The 7,215-nt window shown below is 40.9% G+C and overlaps 1 non-coding gene across 1 annotated transcript; it reads right to left on the bottom strand.

The window, feature by feature from the left end:
- Positions 1–3,053: 3,053 nt before the first annotated feature.
- LOC113457900 lies at positions 3,054–3,160 on the bottom strand. The gene has a single exon (XR_003378377.1). It is a non-coding gene; the product is annotated as a U6 spliceosomal RNA (small nuclear RNA).
- Positions 3,161–7,215: the final 4,055 nt, after the last annotated feature.

The raw sequence follows: 7,215 nt of genomic DNA, 5'->3' as shown, positions 1-7,215 counted from the left end.
AAAAACAACACATTCCTTTTAATCCATTAAATGAAAGCAACACAGTCACATTACTATTCATTGTAAAAAGTTAGTCTTCTTTTTTATAAGGTGGAATAAAAGGAAGAAACAAAATAGCTTTCCTGGAGCTACTAAGTGGCTAATGGTGGCCAGGATTGGGCATCCTGCCACAAAGTCCTGGTGAAGGTTTCATAAAATAATACCTATCCAATGTAGTATGGGATTGCCCTTGGTTAAATCAATAGGAACACTACTGGCTCGTTTATATGACTATCCAGTGTCACATGGAAAATGAAATTTCTCCTTCAAAGGACATCATTGGGTACCACCCCCCTGGATAGTTTTAACAGGTGGTGCTTAAAGACCGTTCCTGGGGAACTATATTGGCCTGAACAGAGATTTGGGGGCCTTCCTAGCCTCTTTGACAACTTTATGGGACATGCTCACACTGCTATTTTTATCAGATAAATGTAAGCATAACCCTTTAACATATTCATGCCTATGCTTGACTTTATATTCTTCTGATAGTAACAGAACGAATTATCATATCACATTATGAAGAAATAAGCCCATCACCTAGATGGAGGGTTTGAAAATAGCCACTATGGATGCCTTGATTTTATAGCTGTACACTCTAAGGAAGAAAGGCTTTTAATAGGGAGAGAGAGAGAGAGAGAGAGAGAGAGAGAGAGAGAGAGAGAGAGAGAGAGAGAGAGAGCCTTTTCTAATATGACTATATTCACAGGTTCTAAACTGCCATACTTTTCCTCAGAAAACCTTTGGATTCTAAAAATAGTTATTCCTGGCTCCAGAAGTCCTATTTATACTTGATAATTAGGATTAATCATCTATCAAATACAAAAGGCAACATAGCTGGACATTCCCTTGCCCCAAGAAGGCTAGAAGACCAGATGGCAGACTCAATAAACAATTATTGTGCCCTCTGAGAAATAAGACTCTAAGATTAATAACGCTGAAGTACAGGGATGAAAAGCAGAGTGGTCTGATTGTGTTATTGGCTGTGATATCAAAGAAGTCTGCCTTATGCTCACTCCATGCTTTAATGGCAGTCAAGCAGGGCCAGGAATCAGCAGAGCAGCCAGATGAGAGAACCACTTAGATCTAGAAAACTAAGAAATTCAGGATGCCATGTGAATATGCACATGTATGTCCAGGTACATATTTCTAACATGCTCCCAATACAACCTACTAGAGGATCCAACTATATCCAGTCTGCAGTTACAGAAATCTCTACTGTGGCAAATAATTCAGTCTACTCTAGTAGAAAGGAAACTATATTACTCATCTACCTCCGAGGCCATAGTCTCTTTTCCAAATGGTAAAAGGTAACTTCTACAGCATAGTTCTCGTGGTGCTCAGAGTAGTGGCGAGAGGCAAGAAATTATAGAGCAGGATTGTAAATCAAAATTTTATGCTTGGCCACAATATGTCAAAGGGAATGAAACCAGACAGGGAAGGCAGAAAGATCAACAAGGCGTATATACTAAATATACACAATAAATGTTAGACAGTGACTATGTTTTGCAAAATGACTTTGGTGATATGACAGTCTTGGAAAGGACCTGGCTGTTGAAGAGAACAAGAATGAAAAGGCTTTCAACCCATAAGCCAAAATTGGGAGGATGCTTGATGGATACATGGGTCGAAAATGTCTAGTAAGCCTGGAGCATCCTGAGGTCATCAAGAGTCTACAGGCCTTTACAAGCAGAGTTAAAATGTTTGATACATCATGCGTCATTGGGCTCTATTCTTTGTAACCTCATTCGGCATAATCATGTTCTGTTGGCAGAGGCCACACATTCATTTCCTGCAGCCCAGATTCAAAATAACCACACAGAAACTGGACTAATTAAATCACCGCTTGGCCTATTAGCTCTAGCGTCTTATTGGCTGGTTCTTACATCTTAAATTAAGCCATTTCCATTATTTTATATTTTACCACGAAGTTTGTGGCCTATTGGCAAGGTTCAGGCTGGCAGCTCCTGCCTTTCTCCTCTGGTGACTACGTGGCATCTCACTTACTCCACCTTCTTTCTCCCAGCATTTGTCTAGTTTTCCTGACTCACTCTATTCTGCCCTGTCATAGACCCAAGCAGATTCTTTATTCATTAACCAATAAAAGCAACACATATGCAGAAGGACTTCCCACATCGTCATGTTCCATGCATTTCTCTGAATTGAATGTGGTAGGTTTCAACAAATGTTTGCAGACACAATTTAAGCCAGGTCTATTATCCAAGCATTTTTCTCTTCCTGTATTTTCCCCTCTATATCAAGCAGTGTCTCTACTACAAGGAAGTGTATAAATAAATGAAACCCAAAGGCATCTGCTCCTGGGACCTTCCCAGGATCTTACTTGAAGCACACTGCGTAGCTCATTCCCCTAAGTACTTTGGCACTCTGTTTATAGTATTCATGAATTCAACGAGCTCTTTAGTAAGTAATTTGACTCAGGACCACGAGAAACAAAAAATAAATCTGGGTTTAAAGAGACTATGGCATACATCCAGTTCAATATCACTGATTGAATATAAACAAAATATTCCTCTATCTAGTCCAAACTCATAAATGATACAACACATAAACATATTTTAGAAACACAGAGCCCACTATGAAACCTAGGATGAGAACTCTCATACAAAAGAAATCAAAATGCTTTTTTCCCCAAATACCCATAGCAGCTGGTTATTCTCTTTAAAAAAAAAAAAGTTTTATTTTATTTTTAGAAAACTATCTTTTCTCATTTTACATACCAATTCCAGTTCCCACTCCGTCTCCTCCTCCCACTCCCTCAACCTCTCCCTCCCAACGCCCCATCCTCTCCTAGGAGAGGGTAAAGCTTCCCATTGGGAGTCAGTAAGTCTAGCACATTGCTTTGAGGAAGGGCCAAGGCCCTCCATCCTATATCTAGGCTAAGCAAGGTATCCCTCCGAAAAGAATGGGTTCCAAAAAGCCAGTACAAGCAGTAGGGGTAAATCCTGGTTCTGCTGCTAGTGGCCCAGCAATTTGCCCCAGCCAAACAACTGTCAAATATATATATGGCAGGCTTCACGAATTTGCATGTCATCCTCGCTCAGGGGCCATGCTAATCTTCTCTGGAACGTTCCAATTCTAATATATGTGCTGCCGAAGTGAGCACTAGCTGGCTATTTTCAAGCAGAAGTACCAAGGATACACAGCTTCAGCTTCAGGTGCTCCATGTCTGGGTTCGAAGCTCCACCAATGTTGTGGGATATTATTTTAAGATGTGCTACATTCATTTATGCTGTGGCATATTTAATGATGCAAATATGTATTGCATTCTTTTATGTTGCATCTGTTTAACTCCCTAAAGCTGTGTTACTTTGGCTGTCTGAAACACCCGATTGGTATAATAAAAAGCTGAATGGCCAATAACTAGACAGGAGAGAGAAATAGGAGGACTTGGTGGGAAGAGAGAATAAATAGCAGAAAAAGGAGGGGTGAGATAAGGAGGAAAGGAGTATGCCCCGGGCCAACCACCCAGCCAACATGGAGTAGAAAGAAAAGAAAGATATGTCGAATAAGAAAAGTTAAAAAGACCCAAGAAGGATGCTTAAAAGAAACCTCACACTTGCTCAGAATTGAGTATAATAGAGGGTTATTTATTTAGAGGTAGACTCACAGATCACAATCCTCTGCTAGATCGGGGAACAGAAATCGAAACCCGCAGGTGGAAAAGAGACCTGACGTGCGCTTTATATGTGAATAAAGAATATAAGAGGCCATGCCCAAGTGGGCAGGTATGTTAAAGGTTACTGGGGGTAGGAACTCCTACAGCAAAGACCGGAGACAAAATGTAGAAAAGAAACAAAATAATTTGAGTTAGAAAAGCTGGCTAGAAACAAGCCAAGCTAAGGCTGGACATTCATAAGTAAGAATAAGTCTGCATGGATTTATTCGGGAGCTGGATGGAAGGACCCCAAAGAGTAAAAACATCAACTGTACACCACATCTGCATAGCTAAGGCCTGAACCATTACAGTTGGAGTAAGAAAAGATAACCAAAATTAAATAACAAACTCTCCCTCCCACAGAACCTATTGGGGTCTGACCACTTTGGAACATGTCATTCACCTTGTTAGAGTTTTTAGATTTTGCTAGATTCCTAGAACTGCCATCACAAAGAGTTAAAGAGAGGTGATCTCAAAAATCAGAAATACATGTCTCCATTCTGCAGTCTGAAAGTCGGAAGCAAGTGTTTGGAGGCAAATAAGGTCAAAGTCTGCCAACTGGGACTTAGCATATACTGTCACTGTGTGACACGTGGTATAGATAGATATCAAGTATACTCACTCCAATTGTTCATATATGAAAATGGCATGAACATATTTTCCGACATATTCTACCCACAGCAATGATACACACAGAACTGTGTGCCCAGTGGTTATTACTAAAACACCTTTTTCTTGGGTATTTGTGTCCTCATAACATACATTTTACTGATTATTAAATGTCATTGAAATGTTATTCTACAAGTGTGTTGCTTCTTACTGGTTTTCTCTGATGTGTCGGAGATCTATTTATATAGGATATTTATGTCTTTTAAATTTCTGTAGGACATTGACTACAGTGTTATAATTTATTCTATCAGTTTTGGTTGAATGAATATGTTTTTGCCTTCCAAGAATGCATACTGTGCTCTGTCTGTGTCTTAGGCTATAATTTCTGCCAATTTTTTAACTGCTCTGTGTGTCACTAGAAGATGACCTCAGATTACAGCAACACTAGAATTACCTTGCTCTCTGAATCACAGTCAGATTAAGCCAAGCGAGTTACCATTAGGAGATCGACTTGCTGGAGGAGAAGGTTCTTCTACAATTCGAAGTTTTTATGACAACCACAATTTTTCTATCACTGACCTAATGGTGGGCATTTTTCTCTAGTTCCAGCTTCCCATATTCCAATAACACCACATTATCCTTTGATGCCTCGGGTTCAGGGATGACACAGAGTTCCAGTTTTTTTTGTCATTTCTGGGTGTTTTTCTTAAACGTGCTGATCTGCTTGCTAACCTTGCTGGAGCCACTGTGAATAGCCCTAAGTAGCTCTTCTGCACACCCATCAAGTTCCATTAGGGCGTTGGGTCACTCATCTGTTTGATGAATGCACAACACTTTTGCCAGGGGCAAGAAGACTCCAGGAATATCAGACAAGCAGTAGCTGGTCTCTTTTTAAAAATGTGTCAGCCTCTGGCATGTGACCCACTGACCTAGCAAATGCTTTCCTTTTAGTTTTCATCAGTAACTATAACCTACAATGCCTCACCTTTAACCCAGAGTTTCAGCAGTACAGCTGTCTTTTATCCAAGTGATGTCTGATCTCTGTCATGTTAGGGTCTAGACTAGAGCAATAGCCCTCAAAGCGTTGCCTGTGAACCAGTGTCCGCTCTAATCTTCACGCGTGTCCCTTGGGAAACAGGAAGTCTATACCAGAATGAGAACTATGCCACTAAATCCATTGTCACACTAGGCATTCTTTTTTTTCAAGGGATTATCTGTTTTATTAGGGAACAAAGTATCAGTTTACATGCTGAACCTTAAGTCTTACCTCTGTAATGCAGATAGGTCCTCCTTCCTGGCACCTTGAGCATCTTATTGTCCAGCAGAATATCGTGTTGGAGTATGCCCACTGTATAACGTCATCAGAAAGAAGCTAATTGGGAGACACCCCAGATTGTGAGCACAAGACTGAAAAAAACCCATGGGGGAGGGTGTGATATGAATCATAAAGGGTCAGCCTATAGCTTCTAAGTAATAAATGGTTGCTCGTCTTTGGGCAGCCAACAACAGAAGAGTCCAGCACTTGGTTTATCTCACTGTGACTGAGAAGAAACAAATCTGTCTGGGTGTTGTTCTACTTGCCTTTTTACTGCTGTGATAAACACTAAGACCAAAAGCAAGTTTGGAAGAAAAGAGTTTATTTCATCTTATCACTTACAGGTTGTCATGGAGGGGAGCCAAATCAGGGAATCAAGCAGGATAGGAACCTGGAGGCAGAGACCGAAGCAGAGATCATGGAGGAACACCACTTACTGACTTGCTCCCCTGGCTCCCTTGGTCTGCTTTCTTCTATAACCCAAGGCCACCTGCCGAAAGGATGGGTCCACCCACTGTGGGCTAGACTTGTACATCAGCCATTAATCAAGAATATCTTCCACTTATTTGTCTGAAAGGTCAATCTAATGGAGTTATTTTCTCAATTTAGATCCCATCTTCCCAGATGACTCCAGCTTTGGCCAAGTTAACAAAAAAATAACCAGCACAGATGTGACACTGTGGTCCATCTACAGTGTAATTTTAAAGCTACCATATTAAGAAATATTGTTAACAAGAGAGGTTTCTGTAGAAGACCCAAGTCTCTCTACAGCTGATCTCCTCTACCACTTAGAACTGTGTTCTAGGAGACAGTATAATATTTGAAGTGTTTTAACCAAAGGATATAAACTCTGTTGCCAACCATGGAGACATCACACTATAGGTCCTCTGGAGGTCTAATTTACCTTCTGCCAACTCTTGCTCCCACTGGTGAAGGAGCTCTAGTTAGCTACTTGGCATTTGTAGAGCAGGGGCTGCTGGCAATAGCCTGGAACATTCAAGTGATTATGAGTATGAAACAATCAACAAAAACTGAGCGTTATCTGACCCAAGGCATTACAAACTTAGATGCGTGCTCCAGTGTTAAACACAAATGGCCTGGAAGATGGTGCCCAGGCCACTGAAGAAATCACATTTCCTGGCAGAACGGCTCAGCTCCCTCTTGCTTCTGCACCTGCTCCTCATTGGCTCTCCCTGAACTCACATTGCTAAGACGCAGAAATGTCTGTGGTTTTGTTACATAGAGAACCAATGGTTGGTTGGCCTGCCAGTGTCTCTTTTACTCTCCTTGTTTTGCAGCGCTGAGGACAAGGGGGGTGGGGGGCAAACAATGGCATGTGAGCCACGAGCAGACTGCCACCTGTCCCATATTGCTCCCAAGCTGAGAGTGGATTTCACATTTGTAAATGGCTTCTAGAAGAAAAAAAAAACCAAGACTATGTAACATGTAAACATTATCTGAGATTCAAATATGAGCCTCTGTGGCAGCTTTGCATAGCAAAGCTTAAAATAGCTGGCTTTTTATAAAAAGCATTTATTAAACCTGATTTAGAAGCCCAGAATCCTTTATTTTTTATTTT

This window comes from Microtus ochrogaster, linkage group LG9 (assembly GCF_000317375.1).
Source record: "Microtus ochrogaster isolate Prairie Vole_2 linkage group LG9, MicOch1.0, whole genome shotgun sequence".
In the NCBI taxonomy this organism is placed as follows: domain Eukaryota; kingdom Metazoa; phylum Chordata; class Mammalia; order Rodentia; family Cricetidae; genus Microtus; species Microtus ochrogaster.
The sequence above is the reverse complement of the archived record's forward strand: the minus strand, read 5'-3'. Positions and strand labels throughout refer to the sequence as shown.